This window comes from Zonotrichia leucophrys, chromosome 20 (genome assembly GCF_028769735.1).
Source record: "Zonotrichia leucophrys gambelii isolate GWCS_2022_RI chromosome 20, RI_Zleu_2.0, whole genome shotgun sequence".
NCBI classification, from domain to species: domain Eukaryota; kingdom Metazoa; phylum Chordata; class Aves; order Passeriformes; family Passerellidae; genus Zonotrichia; species Zonotrichia leucophrys.
In genome coordinates this window covers 2,542,682-2,565,265 of record NC_088189.1, presented here as the reverse complement: position 1 = coordinate 2,565,265, position 22,584 = coordinate 2,542,682, and positions in this window count along the sequence as shown.

Below are 22,584 nucleotides of genomic sequence, written 5' to 3'. Positions count from 1 at the left end.
TTTTGCATTTCAATTATTCTTCTAAAAACAATGGCTTTGAAATGGTCAAAGAAGCTTTCTTTGACATTTTCAGAACTGAATAAAATCCCCTTTATTTGAAGCAGCTATTAATTTTCAAATATAAGTTGACTTATCACCAAAAAAATCTAAAGACAGAGATGAGTGGTTTTCTGTTGTGGTATGGGAAAAACATCCGAAATCTGAAAAGGTCTCAAGGTAGAATGAACACATTTTTTGCTGAATTCTAAGACTAGATATAAATTGCAAATACTTGGGGACTAACAGACAGAACTATGTTTTCCAGAATATACCAACTAACCAAAATCTAATCTACTAACTATGAGATATATTAACAATAATTGCATTAAAGTGAAATTTCCTTGATTCAAATTAGTGCCAAAGCATTCACTGAGCTGAAAAGACCAGTCTGGACATATCACACCCAGCTTTTTCTCAGCAGCAGATCTTGCAGAAAGAGCCACTGGGCTCAATCTGATCTGATTCTACTCTCACCATCATTTCTGGCTCCTCCACTCCAGCTGAGACAACTTCACCTCTGAAAAGCCCAAAGAAAAAAATCCTCAATTATGCTAAGATGATTTCAAGACGTTGGAGTTAGAACTGGGAAATAGAACTTTTTGATTGAGAATGTGACCAAGAACAGAAATGAGGAGAAAGGAAAAAACCCCATGTGCCTCTCCAAAGTGAGTGGTGTTTAAATATCAACCATCAGCCTCTGCTCATCAAGGGCTCGCTCAAGTAGTGCAAATATGTCTTTTAGTCAAGTATTAACCCTGCTGGAAAGGGGTTTACAACAGAGAAGTGGTCAATCAAGGCCTCTGCTCAGATAACAGCTCTCCAGCACACGCTCCCTTGGGAGAAGCCCTCAAACAACACATCGCATCTCCTAGGTAACTGCAGCCCTAGATGAGAGCTGTTTTATTAGTTCCCTAATTAAATTTCACAAACTTCATAGCAGTGACAGACTCCTGGTTATCTCTGCGGCAGAAATTCAGATGGGACGCCAGAGGGGAAGGATGGGGCCGCTCCTCTTATTGCCTGCCAAGATTCTGTGCTACCGGTTACACTCGTCAATCTCTATCTGCAGCAGTTAAGAGCTATAAAGAATTCATTAAAAGGGCTGAGATTTATTAGAGGCTCCTCCATCTCATTAAGGGTGCTGATGAAATGTGAAGCCCTTGAATCCACACGCCATCTAAGAAACGCTCAAGCAGAGCCTATCAAGTTTTGGCAGAGAGGGGGAACAACCTTTTTTCCCAGACTTTTTCCCCCCAAAAAAGTAAAATCTGAGCCATGGTTCTAATTTTTGTTATCATTGCTAGAAATTATACTTTACAGCTGTGTCTGCTTCCTCCACCCCCCTCATGAATACAAAATGACAGCAAGATTTGAGTGTTGCACAGCCAGAAAGACAGGAAGGAGATAAGAACTATTAGAATTTAGAATAAAATGTGGGAAAAGCAATAAAAAGAGGGAATTAGAGGACTCAAGTAGCAACTGCTGTGGGAAAACCAACTTCCCCCTCAAAATACCTTCAGTGAAATACTGGAATGACTAAAAATAGTGAAAACTTTTTTGTTTTCCTCCATTTTCTGCAGGAATTTCAACAGTTCAAACATTTCAGTTGCGCTCAAAGCTAAGAAGTTTTTGGACTGAGCAGTGTTTTTATATTTTCAACTAAGCTTTTAATTTTTCCTTTTCCATGAAAAAATGCTTTTGAAAAAAAAAAAAAGGCATGTACGTTCTGCAGAATTATTTTGTCTCTGAAGAAATCCTCGAAAACAGTGACCCCTGAAAATGCCAGATATAATTGAAAGAAAGGAGGGGAAGAAAGAAATGAAAGGAAATGTGGAAAATTTTCACCCCATTGGAGCTGTAAGGAATGATGTAGAGGAGATGCCAGGTGTGGACTTGCCTTTAGTCCATCTCTAAAGTTGAGCACACTCAACTTTTCCCTCCTGCACATTACTCAGCTCAGTCAATAAAGGCAGATCAAGCCCCAAACAGAATTCTGAAAGGAGAGGAAAAAACCCCTTTAAAGCAAGCATTAGCAGGGTTTTCAGCTCAGCAGTGACCTCCAGCCCAGCTTGGTGTCAGATATTTCCTACAGGGCCCTGTAAAGGCAGCAGCTCTGCCTCAGACAGCTTTTCCTCTGGCGTAAAGACCGAGATGCCAAAGGCACAGGGAGTTTCTGTGGCCAAATGAAATCAATTCTGTGCACCAGGCCTCCCCCCCAGGGAGGGATTACAGCCCAGGTAATGAGAGAAATTCTCTGACGAGGATGCATGTGAGAAAAAGCAGAGTCTGTGTGCAGGGCGTTGGGTTTGGGAGTGCTGTCACCCCATCATGCAGGGCCAGCCCAGCCCGTGGTGGCACGTGCAGGGCTGGAGATGAGAATGCAAACGACAGAGACTCCCCTGGGTGCCAAACGTTTGTGTTTGCTGCATTTTGTATATCTGGGAATGCAAATACGGCTGAGAAAATGGCGCTTTGCATCTCGATGGAGATAGAAATCTGAGGTTCCCACAGATTTGTTCTCATTCAGGCCATTCTATGAGACATATGGAAATACCCCATAAACTTATGCTGTAACAGGAGAAATGTCAACAGAAACCTTACCAAACACATCAGGAGAACATGAGTCTGCAATGCCTTCTTTTCTTAGCCCTCCCTCACTTTTATATTGAAATAAATACCTATTCCTCTAGGTTTATGTAAATTCTGCTTTTTTTTTTATTTTAAATCAGTGTTAGAAGGACAAATTACCTCCCTGACCAACACCTAACAGGTCAACACCTATTTCAGGAGGATTTCTTCTGACCACCAGCAACAACCATGGAGGAGTTGAGAGAAGGAACCTTGTCCATGTAACCAACAGAGCAAAGCCAGGGCTGACCCAAGCAGATCAGCACCCAAACAAAGCCAGAAAACATCAGCAGGGAATCTTAAATTCCCAGGATAATCAGTGTTCATGTGTGAGATCTCCCCTGGCAAGGCAAACACGTGTCCCTGCAATCCACACACAGGAACACGTGAAGAGTCTCTGCCAAACAAAACCATAACAAGTTCTTGCAATGCCAGTGACTAACACTTACCTGAGTTAGATAAGGCAGGGAAGCCTAATTTGAACTCGAAACCCACCTGAGGAAGGGAAGGGTTTGTATTGTTTTCACTGCTGTTTCCAGGTGCAGAGATGCACGTCCTGCCCCTCTCCTGCTTTCAGGGGAACTGGGTTGACTGAGTTTCCAGCAGCACAGAAACCCCTCAGATGGGCACTAATGGTGCCCATATATGGTGCCCATCAGTGATGCTGTTCAAAGGGGAGATTGAGCAGGAGCCAACAACGCCTGGAAATGGTGGGGATCACTCCAGAGTGGGACACACACCCTGCTGTCCCACCAGAAACACCCCTGGCCCTGCAGACACACAACCCTGGGGTGCAGGTGCAGGCACAAGGAACCTGAGCTGTGGTACTGCCCTGCCTTGGCCTGGATCACAGAGTCCAGCAGCCTGTGAAGTGCAGATGCTGATAAATCCAAAACTCAGAATGCTTCTTGGTGTGCAACAAGTCACTGCAGAGATCCAGCCCTTCCACCCATCACACAGAAAGGCCAAACAGCTCTCATTTTCTAACTCTGTGCTCAAACTGCAGGAGAGCCTTGATTCCTCGTGCTGCAGGGTGGGTGGCTCAGACTCACAGATATTTATGCATTTCCTTATGGTATTTTTTAAGTGTGTGTGCCTTTCTTGGAAAGAGTGTGATGGAAAAGGCACTGGTTCATCTCCCCAAGTCTCGCTGCTGAAGAAAAACAGTGGCAGCTCATTAAAGACTCAGCTGAGTTGCACTGGGGACCCAGAAACCCTCAAGCAATCAGGAAAACTGTTTGTGGTTTTGTGCCTTCAAGTAATGCTAGCACCAAAACTTTACCGCACTTCTCTAAAAAGGAGTGGAACTCCAAACCTCTGGGCTCACTTCTCTACAAGGCTCAAGACATTTATGCTCTAGAACCACCTGGAAAAAATTGCCTGTGAGTAACAGCTGTGCTTTCCTCAGGAAAATAGACACCAGCCTTTATCCTGTATTTCTGTTTAGCAATATCAGTGATCTAGGTGAAGACATTGTTGTGCCAGCATGGATTAGTTACACAATCACTGCTTTGGAGGGTGTGGGAAGCTCATTGCATCCCTACAACAGAGAGCAAAAAGATAGAGAGGAGTTTTTTTTTTAATCCACAAGACTCCAAACAGTCATAAATACAGGCAGCTCTGGAGCCCACCAAGCAAGCAGGTGAAAATACATTAACACAAGCATTTACTGTAACAAGTCTCTTTTTTCCCCTGCAGACATTTCTGCTCATTCAAAATGTGCAGCGATAAATCAAATTAGATCAAATACAACTGTCTGAAAGGAAGCCACACAATAATCAGTTTTGAATTTTCCCACCCTTCTCCCATAAAAAGCCAGTGCAGTATTACAGAAAGTTAATATGTGCATCTTGCCCATTATATCTGGCTTGAAACTGTACAAAATGACATCTGATAGCAGCTTGTATGGACAAGCTCTTATTAAACATAATTACTCAACAAGGTCTATTCTAAATCAGTTAATGATCGGCAACAGACAGAAATTTACTGGTATTCCCTGACTTTGCATATTATGGGAGTAGTTTTTAATATTAAAAAGTTCATATCATTCCTACCACTCTTTGATTCACCACTGATGAAGTGAAAGTACAATCTGATTACGTTAATTGAGCGTGTTGTCAGATTGTCACTTTTCTCCTTTTTAATTGCCTCCCCTCTCCTTCATTAGCCCTGACAAGCCACATTTTCAGCCCAACATCCCACTTTGCATGCCTGCTTTTCCCATGTGCAGTGCCACAGACCTGGCTGCTCCCTGAGTTTCCCCAGGCTGCAGGATCTCCTGGGGCAGCAGGGATGCCCTGAGCTCCCTGGGAACACCTAACAAGGGTTTGTATTTCCTGCTGCAGTGCAAAAGTAGGAAATTGTTAGAAAACACAGCATTTCTGAGGCTGTGTGTGATGGTTTGTGCTGTCACAGGGGTTACAGACTAATGGGAGGAATTAATAATTCCTCATGTGTGTGCGCGCTTCAGCTGCTCTAATACAAAACAGCATTAAAAAACTGTCTCAAAGCTCTGTGTGGCAATTCAAGGGGTGGTTTTACATTCTCAGGGGTTATTCAGAACTGCTCTTTCCAAGCTGCTGAGCTGTGTGTGTTTTGCTGTGAGCTTGCTCCTGCAACGTGGGAATCTGTGCAGAGCTGAGCAGCAAAAGGCAGGAGCAGACCCAGGGAGACATTTCACCTCCATTCCTCCCTGAATCCCCAAACCACCCAGAAAGAATTCTCCCAGTGATTGAATTTCACTCTGAACGTACCCAACTCAGTTTTAAGTTTCTTGAGATCTCCTTGATTTCCACAAAACGCTGAGATCCGCCTGGGAGTTAATCAAGGGGTTAATTAGTTAGGTAGTCCCCTTACACCCCCGCTCTATTCATTTGTTTTAGGTGAAGTTACACCTAGTTTTAAACTGCCACTGTAGGAGAGTCCCAACTTGTTTTGCTATCAGTTGGCTTTGATAATTTGCCAGGGAGTTAATCCTGCCTGACACGCAGCTCACAAGATGCAGCTCACCTGTGCTTTATCAAAGCAGCTCCCTCTGCTTCAGGAGCGGGGAGTGCAACCCTGCCCAGGAAAACACACTTTGTAAATGATTCTACATGTGCTTTTAAATGTTTGGGGCTTTTTTCCCCTTCAGGAGTTTTGTCTCTCACATTACGGCTCTGGCTGTGTTTATAGAGTCACCTTCTGTCCCAGAAATTTGTGGGATTTGGGAGGGTGGCTTCACTGAGAACACAAACACGTTTGCTGACAGTGTAATTACTCCCTTCCCCAGATTTTTTTCCTTGCTTTCTTAAAGGCAGGACACCTACAGTCACAACAGCAATATATCACTGGCCTGTAGCACAGCTTTCTTTCCCCTGTAAAGTGTTAATGAAGTTCCTGTCCTTGCTTCTCAGTAATTGTAAAAGCATGTTGGGTAATATACTGGCCACACTTTATTAAAGCACTGGCCACACTTTATTAAACCCTAACAATCCAATCCCCTGCTCCCTGCTAGGGAGCCCAGTTGCATTTGGAGCTCGTTTCAGCCTGCTCACATCTCACACTTGGTTTTAATTCTTCCAGGGCCTGGTCTGAAGACACCATGCCTGGCTGCAGCCTTGTCAGTGGCTCACACGTGGCTGTGGCTGTATCTGCACGATTTCTAATGCAAGACCTGATGCTGGAGGGTGCAGAGGGCACAGAGGGCTCCTGCGGATGTCCAGGGGGAAACTGAGGCAGCTCTGGGCCCCTGGGGATGGGGGGCTCCAGGCTGGGCCAGCAAGGTCCCTGCAGGATGCTTTGGGGACAGCGTGACTCAGCAAGGCAGTGACTGGGAGGGGACAATGGAGGGGGTGGTGGCAGCTAATTATTTGACAATTATTTCTGTTGAATAATTGTTTCAAGAGGCAAGGAGGGGGGTGAGTCTGCAGTGCCTGCCTTCTTTTAAAATTTCTTTCTCTTTTATTCATTTCTCATAATCCATGTGAGTCTTGCACAGACAGAGGTAGGACAAGGTGCTGAAATCCAAGGGCCCATTTGGGTTGTTTTTCTCCAGTTGGCACATTCTCCCATTCTTTTCTCATGATCCTGACATGTGAGTCTTGCACAGACAGAAGTAGGACAAAGTGGTGAAATCCAAGGGCCCATTTGGGTTGTTTTTCTCCCATTGGCACTGCCATGGTGGGAGAGAACACCAATATTAGGAGCAGATGTCCATAGCAGATGTCCAGAGACCTTGGATGAGGTCAGTTCAAGCACCACCACTTTTCCTGCAGGGAAACTGAGGCACATGATCCCTTCTTTGGTGTTGCAGGCCTGGAGGTGGAACTGCCCTAGTGAACTGTCCTTGAGACTTTCTGTGTGCAGGCCTCTGCCCAGAACAACCACAAATCTGCTGCTGCTGTTAGCCACATAATTTCATCTCTGTGAAAAACATAATTTCTTCATTCTCTTTTGTGTCTTTCTACCTATAAAATCATCACAGTCTCAGTGTGGAAGCACACGTGTGTCTGTGCACAGAGAATATGTTGTTCTTTACGAGACACAAAGTACATTGTTGTGTTATTTGTGAGGCAGAGGTAACCAAGCCATCAGACTCTTGGGTGTTATGGCACAAGAAAAGGAGCCCCTTGTTTGAAACCTCAGAAGAAAAGAGCATTAGTGCATGTTGGAGAGGTAAAGTGATGTGAACTTGGACAGGCCCATGGAGAGCACACCAGGCAGAACCCTTGGTGTCTCATCTCGAGGCATCACCTCTACAAATTATGCACAACATCATTTTATGTCTTCCTCGATGACAAGGCTCTTTGATTTTCTGAAGGAAACATAATTGAAAGATGTGTGGCTCCTCCTGCGTGTGATTAAAGCATTAGCAGGACGGCCACAGTGCACAGAATCACTCAGAAATGTCATGGCAGACGAGGGCCCAAATTCTTCTTTGGCACAAAGTGATTAGCTCAGCTGGATTTCCTGGTTAAATACAAGGTTAGATAAATACTTGAATAAACTTCTTTCAGCACGGACAGGATTAAGGAGAATGTCTTATTCTTGTGCTGACAAAGTTTTAGTGCTTGCAGACTGATTATATCTTTAATTTAAGACGATTATTTTCCATTTTTGGTGATTCACAAGGGGAGAGATTCCCTCGCTGTTTGTGCTGCTGGAGTCATCAGGAGGAGCAATTCCAGCTGCCCCTGGATCCCATGGGGAGGTGGTGGCTCAGGAGTGGAAGGGCTCAGGTGTTCCCTGGCACTGTTTGGGGGGATGCTCACCTGGAGAGGTGCAAGAATTGTGGCAGCTCTTGTATTGGGTACCCCTGGGCCCTGCTGGACCCCTCCTGGCATCCCATTGCCTCCTCCTTTTGCCCATCCCATGTTGTAGGGATGACCTGCTGTGGAGCAGGGAGCCAAACCTCCCACCAGTGGTGCTCCACATTGTCCAGGCCATGAGGAAACTCACTATTAAAGCAACTTTCTTATTTTAGCTTCTCCTGAGGTTGTGGTCCACAGGAAATGCAGCAGCTAACAGTGGACTCAGACTGCACTATGTGCTACTTACAAAATATTATTAGTGTCTAATTTCAGATTAGGAGCCCTGCCATGATTGAAGAAAAAAAAGGGAAAAGTTTTTTAGTTTTTTTGTTCTTAGTGGAATGAGAAAGATGCACACCACAATTTTATTTTCCTGCACACTCACTGCAAATACAAATTTGTGTAAATACTTGTGCAGTGAGTGTGTGGGTGGTTAATGGGTGTTGGCAAATGGGCAGCGCCACAAAAGAGTCACAGAAACACAGAATCTCTGAGGTGGGAAAAAACCTCCCAGACCATGGAGTCCAAGCTGTGCCTGGTCCCCACCTTGTCACCAGCCCAGAGCACTGAGTGCCACATCCAGCTTTTCCCTGGACACCTCCAGGGATGGAGATTCCACAATTTCCTCGACAGCCCCTTGCAATGCCTGACCACCCTTTCAGTGAACAGATCCCTCCTGATGTCCAGCCTGAAGCCCCCAAGATCTCAATGCTATTTATTGCCTCTCTCTAATCCCTGTGGTCCAACCCAGAGCAGCTGACATGGACAGTCTGGGATGTGAGAGATCCCTGGTTCTGTCCCTAATCTTTTAATTTAAAGGTCAGGAATCTACACTCTGCCCATCAAAGGAAAGGTGCCATGAAGGACAATGCTGGGAGGGCTGCAGGTCAGTTAAATTTACTCACAGACAATCCCAGACTGGCGTATTTCCCTGCTTTATAGGATCTGCAGTTAGAAAATATAGAAAATATATTACAGCTTCAGCGTGTAAGGAGTTATTCAGCATCCAGAGATGAAGCCTAGGATCTGAGTGAGAAATAAAGCAAAAACACTGCCATAAAAATAGAAGGCTCAGTAGTGTTCCACGTTGCATCTTTGGAGAAGATTAATTGGCTTGGCTGCTGTTGTGAAAGCTCTGATAGAGCACAAGGCTCCAGCCAACTTCTGAACTCCACGGAGCCACAGAAGGGCTGGGTGCTGAAAAACTTTGAAGAGCACAACATCAAACCAGCCTCAACTTGAATCTGAGAAACATCCCAAACCAAACCCAAACAATGCTGCTGAGTGAATGATTCAGGGCTTTGGTACGACCCTCCACATCTCGTGTGCAGCAGCAGCAAGGCTGATAATAAAGTACAGTGGAATATCCAGAGCAGAATCACAGAAAATCAACAAGAAATATGTATTTGTCCCTGGTTAGACAGATTTAAAACCATCCTATCTGAGGCAGGTACTCTTTGCTGTCCCTGTTTCCTGAGTGGGAATCTTCACCAGGTTATTTAAGTTTCTGGCACACAGAGATTCTGAATCACAGCCTGACACTGGGAGGGACCTCATGCAAGGCACAAAGCCTCTTCCTGACATTATAAAATTCAGAGAGGCAAAAAACCTGGCAGTTTGCTCCTTTGCTTCACCATCTCTCTGTTCTCTCAAAGTTTTTAATCCTTTTACAACCTTTCTTCCAGCACAGAAAGAACTAAAAATGGGATCCAAAAAATGCCTCTGCATTCTGGGCAGACAGCAGCCTGAAGTTCCCAGGTAAAGGCAAATATTTGGCTGGGAGAATATTTACTTAAAATTGGCACTACTGATATAGGACAACTTTCCTCCAAGTGCCTTGGGATGTTTGATTAAATGAGAAGTGTTGCAACAAAGCAAACAGTGTTCATAAGAGTGCTAATAATAGCAGTACCTGGAGTCATTGCTCCCATAAATAGAGACCAGCAGGAGATAACTCTGTGCATTTACATCAGATCACCAGAATGTCTATTTGCCCCAAGCAAAAATGATATCATGAATATTTTATCATTATCAATGCTTGCAAGCATGGGCCGTGTGCGAGGCCTTCAGGAGGATGTGCAGCTGTCAGGAGCAGCACAGTGGATTACTGTGCCGTGTGGAGGAAGGCAGAGATAACACTCACCTCCTCCCTATTGTCTCAACTGGAAAAGATCAGATCCAGCCCCATGATTATTATCATATTGTGAAGCTACCAAGGATAATGAAACAGCTCACTCAGGAAGTAACATTGTACATTAATCTTTTCTTTCTATATTAATCCTACATCAAAGAGGAGTCTGCCCTGGCTAATTATGAGATTCAGCTCCAGAAGATCACTATTTACACCCAGGCTATTCTGGCTTTCCCTCCAAGCCCTTTTCCTTCTCTCAACATCTCTGCTCTGTGAGCTCTTTGCTGAAGGGAGGTGATGATGCTGGGCACCTTTTCTGCTGTCACCTGCAAGGATGTGGCACACATTTTAGTGTGGCAACACCGTGTGTTTATTGGCTCCGTGGCTCATCCAGGATCCAAAATTACAAGCTACTGAATGAGGATGGAGCAGCAAACAGGATTTGAGCTAAGGGATGGACCTGCAAAGAGTGAAGATGAGTGAGAGGCAGGTGGGTTTGGATGGACCTTGCATCCTAAATTTTACTGACCACAGAAAAGAGAACAAAGAGATTGAACAGACAGAGGGAAAGACACAAATGCTGTTGGGTATTGACAGACCAGTTTGTTGTCCCAGAGTCCATAATTCCACTAAGCCATCCTGCCCTCACACCACAGGGTTTCCTTGTGCTACCAACAGCCCAGCTGAGGAGACTTTCTCCTTATGGAAATTCTGTCTGGGTTTTCCCAGATGAAGTGATGGGCAGCCAAGTGATGGAAAAGGCATTTTGGCCTTAAAACTTCCCTTAGTTCTGCACTCATTGGCAGTATGAATGTGACCAGGCCCTAACTCTTCTTACTTCAAGAGTGACTGCTGTAATGCAGTGGAGGAAGAAAGAAATAAGATTTATTTGACCTGAGGCTCAATCTCTTTTGTTTTAGCAAGTCCCAACCAATGTAAAATACCATGGGTTTTCTGATTTTTCCACTACTTTAACTTTCCTCCTCACATGCAGTGTTTTCTTTCCTCCTTCCCATCCTTCTTGCCTCCTTTCTTCTTCCTTTTCATATTTCTCCTCAGGCTTTTCTTTCCATTGCCTATTTCTCCCCACCGCACTTCTGCCCTCCAACCTCACAAAAACCCAAACTCTCAAACAAGTCCCTAATCCTCTCCTAATCTGAGGCATACAATCATTAGCTGAAAATTGATATTTTTGTTGCTCTGTGCTGGCACAGCACCAGGGAAAGCTCCATCTCTGCCCTGCTGGGGGAGCAGCCACTGCAGCACAGCCGCTTTGGAGAAATTCCAGATTTATGGATTAGCTGCTGCAAAACACAGGGTGGATGAAAAGCTCTGCTGGGAAGTGGGGAAACAAGGAGTAATCTGCCCTCCCAGCTGGGTTTGAGGTTCCTCTTTGCTCTTTGAGATCTGCCACAATGTCAGGGCTCAATCTAATCCGTGGTCCAGCTGCTGCCTCCCTGCTCCAGGTAGATAAAGATGTTTTACTTCTCAGAGTGCAGCCAAAAGAGGTTGTTGTGTTTAATTTACATCCTTTATCACTTGGGAGCTGTGTGTGGTGGCACTGAAAGGTGGCTCAAGGAGTCCCAGCTGGGAGATGGGGTTCTGGGGTGACCAGGGCTCCCAGCCAGGCACAGGCTCTGCAGAATCCCAAATTCCCGCAGAAAAGGCTCCAGAGGAAACCCCTCCATGTGGAAGGCTCAGATCCACCTGGACTTTGGCTAGGATTAAAGGGGAAGAGATCCATTCACTCAATTCAAAACCACTTTTTTCAAGAAGAGATGGGCAACTTCCACAGCAACCAAATCATGGACTTCAACAGTGCATTCACTCAAAAACAAAAATGCAGTTTTTGTGTTTGCATTCCCTCATTAGAGTTTTTCCTCACTGCTACATACCGACTCATTAACAAATTAACATGTTTTGATTCCACTGTGAAAGTCTTGAGATAATTGTTACAGCTATGGTCCTGGGGCTGAAGAACTGTGCTTCTAAAATGCTTTTACAGGCTACAAATTGGATGCTTTTCATACAGGTTATCTAATTTTAATTACAATTTCCCCTCTGGCAAGTCTTTCTTCGCTTTGAAGTTGTTAGAGTTTTGTCATCCTTGGGGAGTGAGCAGTTTCAGATTATCATCATGTCAGGTTTTATGTCCATAGAAACACTTTTTCAACAGTTCTTTTACATGAAGCAAGCTTTCATCTGTGGGAGTTTTATTGGCCTAAAAGGTATGACAAGCAACTTAAGTGTAAGTGATGTCCTACTTGTAATGTGAAAAAAAAAATCACTCTAAGCATATACATCAGGCACTAAAACAAACAATTACTGTCCCTACAGACACAATTGCAGAATGTAAAAATAAGACATTATTTTCAACTCACTGTCTTTTTTCTCAAGCAATCATTTGCCATTTTCAAGCAATATTTTGACTGCCTGAGTCATGAACGGCGGGGAAGAAGGGAAGGGGAAGCAAAGGAAGACTGAAAAGAGATAATATCTCATAAAATGACCCAGCCAAGGTACAACATCTGTCCACCAAGCCCTGGCAAGGCACCCCTGAGCTCCAGCATGGGTTTTGACCAGCAGGCTGCTCTGGGTGCATTTCACATGACTGATTGCATAACACTCAGCATTCTGCTTTCATCAGGAGCAGATATGGTCCCTCCCTGGGCTGCGTTAGAGGCCTGCCCATAGAGAACATGTAATCTCTTGCTCTTTATTGCCAAGATGTTTACTGGTGCTTGCCAAAGCCAAGGAAAAGAAGGATTTAGCACATAAGCATCTCCTTCTGAAGGGCTGATTTGTTTGTGTTTGGAGCCTGGGGCACTATGGCCAAGGGACAATCCAAGATGTTGGATTCCAAGTGTATCAGCCACCTCTGTGCCAGGGATATTTTTTTTTTTACAGAATTTTCTTGATGAAGCTGTCTGGGTTTGCAGTGCTGGCATTCCCAGGCTCTGCATCCCCAGTTTGATGGGCTGCCAGCATGTTTGCTGCTGGAATGCTCTCACAACTGCATGAAACAACCAGCAAAGCAAGGATGCTTCATCTGGGTGTTCAGACCTTTAGCCTGCATAGTTTTAAAGCAGTAAGAGATACAAGAGCAAATAGTTAATAAAAATAAACAAGCAAACACAAAGCTTGAGGAGTTTGCTGGGGAACACGAAAACAAAGTGTATGGGGGAGTGAAGGAAGATGTGTGCAGGTTCTTCTCTCATCTCTGACATTCCTGAGCTAACAAACAACAGTGAGCCCAAGCAGGATCCAAAAGTGACTAGGGGAAAAATGTTCTGTAGGATCATTGCTCAAATACAAAATTGCCATTGTCTTCATGGGGATTTCTAATGATGTAAGATGGTAGGAAAATTTCAGGTTTAGCTTCCATTTCTTCACCCCCAAAGATCCTTTCTTCATACAAGAGATCTTGGATCCTGTTCTCCTGGAATGAAGTCAGGCATTTTCAATAGAAGATCAGAGGAATTAGCCTGAGTTGATTTAAATCCCTCTTAAATTTATGTAGTCCTTTAAAATCACATGAATTCAGGTTGCAGCTTCAGCCCAAATTTTGCAGCTGGAAAAATTATGGGATTATATATAATATATAATTATGGATTTATATAAATTATATAAACAAGACCTACTTTCCTGAAATGCTGGATATTGGTCAGGGGATTGCAATTTAAGAAGATCTCCTAGGAACAACAACAGCAACAAAATGTTTAAATAAAATTAATAAATGGAGTTGGTGTTTTCTGGTCTTTCTCATCTGATACTATTTTAGATAACTGCTGACAATAAAAGAACTATTCTAGATTTATTCCTGGAGCTCAATTTGCAATTGGTTTCTGATTTTTAATAGCAAAGGAAGGAATAAAGAAGACATAGTTCTTCTGGCCATCAATGATTAAAGGGATTGAATCATTGATGGAAGGCAGATTGGAAGAGTGGGTCTTGGAGCTGCAAGTGGAGTCACTAGAAAAGCAGGTTCAATAACTTTGGGCCAAGTCAGTGTAAAAGAGTCAAATCTGTGAGAATGTGAGGTGGCCAGAGTGCCTCAGTTGTTCCAGATTCCTGTGACCTGCCTTTCACCAGCTGCTCCAGGTGTCACAAGAGCTGGTGTCCCTCTCAGGAGAGGGTCTGCAGAGCCTGAGGAGCACTCCCAAAGGGAGGTTAAGGCTTTCAAACATCAAACTAGAGCTCCCCTTAAACTATGTGAGGGTATCAGATTTTTTCCTGATGAGGATTTAAATGACACAGGTTCTTTGAGGGTTTGACCACAGTACCCTGCTTTTAACCCTTTCCTCTGAGTGGGCCATTCCAACCAAGGAGAAATACACCTAATTCTGAGCTGCAGGAGCTCAAAACCCCAGATATTTCCCTGTGCCTTTCCCAGGGCAGCCCTCTGGGGACACTCCTGTAAAATCTATGGTAAGCAGTTGATGTTTGCAGGGCTGAGGGCTCAGGATTGACCAAGGGGGGAGAGTTCATGCAATGCTCCACTCCTGGTCCTGTGGCCTCCAAAGGCAGGAATGTGACAGACCCTCCACTTACGGCCCTCTGGAGCAAATCCCATCCTCTTGCCTCTGCCCAAATTATGGGACATCATGGTTTTTCTGGAGAAATGGCTACATGACAGACGTCACGTAGACATTTGCTCGTTAGCTGACTAGGAGTTGGGAAAGTACTGAACACAGCTAGTTTGAGTTTTTGCACTTGCAAGATAGCGTGTCTTTGGGCCTAGCTGGGTATGATAACAAGTAGACAGAGAGACGTGAGAAATAGGGAATGTAGGCCCAAAGGAATGAGGAAGAGTTCATGGTATAGTTTAACCAATAGATTGCTTGGCTTACAGAATATTCATAAGCTTATTATTTGCTGTATAAGTGTCTGATGCTCTCTTCAATAAACAGAGCTTGCTGATCTCATATTGAGTGTCCGAGTCTTCCCTCACCCAACAGGTTTTCCAGGGAACCTCAGCATCTGCTTCCTCACAGAGACCCCTGACAGATAAGCTGGTTCTAAACACTCCTAATTATGAACCCAATTAACTGTATCCACAGCATGACCCACAGCTGTGCCAAAAACACAGCAGCAAAAAAATCCTCTGGGCACCGTTCAACACCTACACTGAGACTCCTGTCCCCTCCACTCACTGCCACTGAACTAAAGAGCACAAAAAAAAAATCCTGTGCAGTCAATCTTCCCTGCATTTGTTCATTAAAATATGGTCAGCCTCCATGAGAGTTTTATTTGGAACAAAAGGACTGTTAGAGAATTAGTCACAGCCTGGGAGGCAGGAGAGGGCATTGTTTCATGGAGACAAGAAAGGCTTTGGGAAGCAGATGATTCTAATTTACCTTCTTGACTTTATTCAGCCACTTTTAAATAGATTTCTCTTCATGTGGACGGCAGTGTTTATAGCTGTGAAGAGGAGGAAGGCTCGCTTTTAACCCCTGCAAAAGAGCAAGGCTGAGAAATAAATCCTGCTGAATTCTGCTTCTTGCTGCATCAGCAGAGATCTCAGCTCAGGTGACTTCTCCAGGGAACACCAGCTGACATCAAGAATTCCCTGTGAAACATAACTGGGCTGTTCTTGCACTCAAAATAAAATCAAAAGACCTCTGTTTCAAAATTAAATTCTTCTAATTTAGGTATTTAATTAAAAACTGTACTATTAAAATCACTCCATTTAAAACTTTCATGTATGAAAATATTTTAATTTACTTCTATTTATAGATTTATGTTCCATTCTGAGATGCAAAATTTTGGGGATAGAATTTGAACTTTTCAGGCTGTTTGGAGTGGGATTTTGCTTAACAGATCTCAGAAAGATTTCAGGGCAGGGAAAGCAGTTTTGGACCAGTTTTAGTTAAAAAAGACCATTTGAGAAACCTTCTGGATTGAATTTATAGTTTAAATTCAACTCTGAAAGGGAAGGTGGAAAAGAAAAAAATCATATTTTATTCCTTAATTTATTAAAATTGTGATATAAAACCTTTCTGTATTTACATGTGTATATATTTATTTAATGTACATTTTCCTTAGCTTCTATCTTAGTTTCCTTAATTTCTTTTTGTTTCCTTAGATCCTAACTTGAAAGAAAATTGTAAAAGAGAAAATCACTGAATGGTGACCTCTCATAATCTCACTTTTTAAAAGAGGAAAGCTGAACAAGCAGAAGAAAAGGTGTTTTACTCTGTTTTCAAGTCTTTGTTTTGGCAACCTCATGTAAAACTCAGATGCCTGAAGAAATGTTTGACTAAGAGAGACCTTTGCTGAAATGCAACGGTTACATTTAAGTTGTTCTTTGCCTACCAAAACATTTTGTGCAGACGTGTAAGACCTTCCCAGAGATAAATCCCACACCTTTCATTTCCATATGTTTAAGAAAAATAAATTACTTAAGTAAATCTTCCTACTTTAAAAGTTCATAGAAGGATGAAAAGGGGAAAAAAAAAAAAAAGAACTATTCTGCTTAGTGCACATGTAAATAGAATTCTCTCTCCCTCACAAAACACATCCCTCATGCAAACACATATTTGGATTGGCTTCATCCATTTCCAATCACAAAAGCCACCACTCCTCCCAATAGTCATCAAAGGCATGAGCACAGCAGCTCTAACAATTGCTGCCATGGAGAAACAATTTAATGAAAACATGTGAATATATTTTTAGAGCCTCATAATACAACTTCTCAACTGGAAATGAGGGGGGAAAAAAGCATCTCATGACCATGGGTTTGATCAAGCCCACCAAAAAATGCTCTGCAGAGCATGACTTGAGAGCCATTGTATCACACTTGAATCCACCAGAAACCAGCTCACCAAATGAAACAAATTAAGGCAAGTCAGTTTAGAAGGGCAAAAATATCACTCCTTGTTAGTGCAGGGCTGATGGACTCCTCCGTGATGAGCTAAACAAGCACATCCACAATCACTGCAGCTTCCAGTAATGTCATTCAAATTAGATTGTTCAGGGGATGCTCTGAAGCAGTGCTGAAGCATTGGCTTGTGCTGCTGCTTTAAATGACTGAAGGAACACATAAATGCAGTTCACAATATTCTTTCTAAAGATTTAGGGGAAAGATGGGGCTGCCCTGGGTTTTTTTTGTCATTTGGAAATGAAGAGCAATTATACATTTCCCTGAGTTTTTCCATTTTACCTGTGACCCACCTCAGTTATGTTTGAGCCCTTCTTAATCAAATGTGACAGAGGGTCAGATAAATAGCAATTTAAATTCCTCCAGTTCTTGTGAAAACAGTTAGGTACAGGAGGAAGGCCCCTGCAAATACCCAAGGCTAACAAGAGGAAAAGCTTCATTTAGAGCTTCCCTTTTACAGATACAAAATTAAACCAATCATGAAATATGAACGCAGAAAAAAATCTTTGTTAGTCCTGGTTGTGGAATATCTTGTAGTTTTCTTCCATTTTCTCCCAGCATTTTTTGCCATTTTTGTCAGCATTTTCTGCCTTGGCTACAGTGATAATTCCCTGTCCCCACTGCCTTCATTGGGTGTCTGAAAGACAGAAGGGAGACCTGCCCTTCAGCCCTAGTTGTGATAAATGAACTTGTGATAAGAATCCTCAAAAATGTTCCTTAAAGCAGCCAAAAAGCAGAACTATAACAGTGCAGTGTCAGCTCCATCAGGTTTGCTCCTCCATGGGCTCCCACATCCCTGGCTGCTCTCAGAATGAGCTCCCCCAATTGTAAACTCAGCACTTAGGTTTGGTGGGAATCTGGGAATCCTTTGTAATTGCTGCTCCTGTGATCCTGAACCCAAACATTTCTCATGCACATTCTCCCCCAAAGGAAGCATTGCTGGCATTTTTACCCTACATCACTTCAGCTGTTTAAAAATCACCAAATTCTTCCTTTAAAATCTAAAATCATTTCAATCCCTGCAGGCTGCTTTTTGGCCAATATTTAACACCTAGTGGCTTTGCCCTTTCCATGCTGTATGGGCTTGGTGACCTCTCATCTGCACATGCCAAGGAAGGCCCTTCTGACATCAAAACATTACTCAAGAAAATTCCTTTCAACAGCAGGTACTTTACTGACCTAGATTAAGTTGCTTGAGACGTCAAAGCCCTGGAAAAAAAAAAAAAAAAAAAGAAGCTAAAATTGGCCTAAATGACTTCAGGCATAAAATCTGACCAAAGGAATTATGTCAGATGCTATAAACAGAGAGGAAAGCATGTAGGGAATATGAGGGATCAAAGGGAAAATCAAGTTAGAGTGATTTTTTTGTTTTCTCCCAACTAAAGAAGATGCTCCTACTTGTTGTGATGTGGAAGGAAGCAAGGGCTGTTGGCTGCCACACAGCTGGCTACAGAATGCTTTTATGAATGTTTTAAGAAGGAAAACCAAAAATGTGTTGACTGGAACACTCCATGCCATTCTGGGCTTCATTTGAACTCCTGAGCCTCTCAGTAACAGGAATTATGAATTTATCCAGGCTTTCCTGGAAGCAAGGCTTTGCCCAGCAGAGTCTCTGTGGAAATTCACATGAGCAAATCCCAGAGAGATGCAAGACTGACCTGGCCCACAGCCCAGCACTTGTGCTGCCATGAGGGGTCATTGCTATGCCTCCAAAATTCCCTCTTGCCTTCCTTCAAAGCACAGGTGAGAAGGGCAGAGGGTCTGTAAAGGGCAAAGAGAGAAAACCAACACCATGCAAGGGTCCAATACCTTGCACCTTCAGTCTTGAATTAACTCTCATGTTCACAGCCCTCTGTCTGGGCCAGCTGGGCTGTGATAGGCCATTAATTACAAACATCCAACATGACCCAATCAAAGATCCACCTGTTGCATCCCACAGCAGCAGATAATCAATGTTTACATTTTGTTCCTGAGGCCTCTCAGCTTCTCAGGAGGAAAAATCCTAATGAAAGGATTTTCCATAAAAAGATGTCTGCGACACTGTAAAGTTCATTTTTTGGGTGTATTTGGCCCAGCTGATAAATGATAAAACTCTCAGAAAGTGTGAAAATACATGACTTTCTGAAGAGCATTGTAAAGTTCATTTTTTGGGTGTATTTGGCCCGGCAGTGCCAGTGCCTGCAGTTTCCCCAGATGGGCACTTGAACACAGCTTTGCAAAATAAGGGTTTTTAATTGGTTATTCATGATGAAAATGTTACAGTGAGCTAAGAGTGCCCCACAAGATGGATACTTAGAAACCCAGTTATTTTTGTAATGGACATAAATAATCCTCTCGACAGTAGCCTGGAAAACTCCCCCAGCTTGGTTTGCTGGCTCTCCAAGTCTTGCCACCAGAGGCTACAGAGGCTGAAGAGGAAAACAATGAAACCCTGAATGTCCTAGAATAAAAGGAGCGTCACCCTTTCTGAAAGGCAAAACTTAAGAAATTGTAGAGAGGGAAGCAGAAAGATCTAACAGAATGCCAGCTAATACATGAAAACAGGGCTCCTTGATCAAACCTGGAGCACTGGAGCCCCTGTGTGAGTGGAGACCCCTCTGTCAGGAGGCTTGGGAAGTTTCTGGGTGGAAATGAGCAGCTCTGGGAGCTCTGATGGTACCAAACAGGAGAGCTGAGTGAGCCATGAACCAGCACAGTGCTGGGTGGCTGCAGAGGAAATGGCAGGAGCAGAAAGCAAAAATGCGACTAATTCCAGCTCTCCTGGAACTTTGGGAAGTTTACAAAGCACACAGAATGGAAGCACCTCTGCACTGAATTCTGACCAACAGTGTGTGTAGATCTCTGTGTGCCCTAAACCCCTCAGAAGTGAATGCAAGCAGCAGCACACATTTCCTTGGGGATGAGCAGCCCAGGGATGGTGATTTAAAGTGATCTGCTCAGGTACTGTGACACCAAGGCAGGGCTAATCAGAGCCATTGCAACAGTGAGGCCCAAACCTCAGCCTGAGGAGCAAAAGGATTTTCTGCTTTTCAGTTTCCAGTTGCTGAGCTCATTCCTAACTCTTGCAGAGTCACAGCGCTGTTCCCATTGAAAAGGAAACAAATGGATTCACTTAAATTGAAATATAAAATCCTTCCCTCGACATTGTTGTTTGTGCTGCCCTCTTTGACTGAGTAATTTCCCAGTCTCCTGACAGTCCTTAAGGAAGTGCTTAAAGCCTGAGTCTGTGCAACACCCACTGTGAGGAAGGGGTCACCCAAACTCCTATCTCCTACTGCTCAATTTAGTTAAGAAGAAAACGCCTGTGCTCATATTCCAACACATGTTTCTGCTTTTAGATCTCTGGGAACTTTATGTGTCTTTTTTTTTTTTCTTTTTTTCATCTGTTCTCAGAGCAAATGTCAGTGCATTCAGAGTCCAGCCAGGTCCTTCTGACCACAAAGAAACCCCAGAGCTGCACATGGGGACAGTGCTGGTGACACTGCCCCAGAGTCACCACCCTGCAGGGCCAGGTCTAAGCCTTGGCTTAATTGCTTGCTTAGCTCCATCACAATCCCAATTCTGGACACAGGGAATAACTCCCCAGGTGTGACAGCAGGACAGTGCCAGGCAGCTGGAGAGCCCAAGGGGTGACCACAGGGTGACCACAGGGTGACCTGCAGCTCTGCACACCCAGGGCACCACAGGGAATATTTCTCTGTCTGCTCTGGGGTGCCCTGCTCTTGACCCTCATTCATAGATAAAGTTTCCTAAACTCCAGAATAGACTGGAATCCACAAAAGTGTGAAGTAGATTATAGAGAGCAGTGTAGGTGCATCACTGGGTGAGAAATTGAGGTTTTTGGGATTTTTAGTGTGTTGTGGATGGAAGCAAGATGGAGGGCACAGGGTGTCATCCTGGGTTTCTTCTTCAGCTTCTTCTTCCTCCTTCTCCATGGGTTTGGGTGGCATTTTGTAATTGGGCAGAAAAGTCCCCATTGCAGCTCTGTGGGATGAGTTATTGGGTTAAAAGGGAAAATAATCCAGGTGTCAGCTCTTAATTGGATAGTTCAGTCTTAAAAGCCCTTGGAACAAGAGATTGTTGGCCATTTTGTGCCTTCTAATGAAAAGCTGCTGAACCCCCAGCAGTGAGACTGTTTTACTGATAAGAAATAATAAACACCTGAGTGTGAACATGAACTATCATCTCAAGTGCCTTCAATGCAGCCCCAGAAAAAATCCACAACTGGCACCCCCACATGCAGCCTTGGCACAGAGCAGCAGAGCAGCAGAGCAGCAGAGCAGCAGGGAAATCTCCAGCCCAGCTTCACTGCAGGCAGGTCCCTCCTCACACCTGCATTACCACTCCAGATGAGAACAGGATTTCTCCTGCACAGTTCCAATACTCAGATGTGTGTGAAACAGCAATTTATTTAGTTCTACCTTTACAGAAATTGTGACAGAAGAGAAGAAATTTCTGCCTGCTGATGCTGCAGACCAGTAGGGTCTCAATTTTCCCAACCATTTTCTTTTATTCACCTGCCCTGTCTGGGGTGGGAACAATCGTTTTGTTCTATGAGTTTTCCAGCTCTCTCAAAGCAGAGTTTCTAAATGTTACAATGAGTAAATGATCCAGATTAATTAATTTGGAATCTGGGCCTTTTCATGAGCTGGAGCATCTCTGAGATGAGCTGATTTTTTTGTTGCTGATGAGTGATAGAGATGGGCAAGTTGCTTCAGAAGCTGTTACACTCTGCTGGCACTGAAACCATATATAATTTAGTGCTGCCTAAAGCCTCTATATTCACTTTCCATCTACTTCTGCCCCAAGCATGGACACAACTTTTTAAAATGGACATGAAAACATCTGCAGCTGCTTCATCTGTGCTTTTTGTGTCACTGCAATGGCATAAACCCAACACAAACAGGAATAGGAAAATTCTTTCGAGTGTTCTGCATTTTACAGCTTCCATTAAAATTAATGAAAATGAGATCTAAGGGTTCCAGAAGCAAATCAGCACTAGAGTGCTTAGAAATGACACCTTAAGAAATTAAAATACTCAAAGCACATGAGAAAATAATTTTTTCAAAGGAGATGTAATGAATTCTGACAGTTATTTGTATAATGTTTGTTATGTGGCATCACTAAGATTTTTCTACTGGTGAAGGTTAGATGAAAGTGTTTTGACAGCTCTCACTAGAGGGATGATATTTAATATAGAACAGTTTGCAAAACAGTATCAGGACCTGGGAATACCTTTTTGGTTAGTCATGGTCACCTCAGCCCTATGAAGAGGAAAAAAAATCCTAAATCCTGAAATTTCTGGTTTTAGCAGCTCATCTCACAAAGAAAATATTACCTGAGGTTTTAAAGAATACCTCTTTAAGGCAAAATGATGTGTCCAAACATTAATTTTCATGGCTTAAATGAACTGAGGTCTTGAAAATGACAAAGCCCAGAATGGAATCTGAGTTTGGCTTTTCAGGGTGGACTGATTAGCAAAATGGAAAAATCTCTGAAATTTGGGAAGGCTCAAACCTGAAGTGTCACCCTGAGCCCTGCACGGCCAAAGGATGCAGAACACAACTGGTGTCACCCAAACTCCAGAGACTGGGGCTCTGCAAGCTCATTTTCAC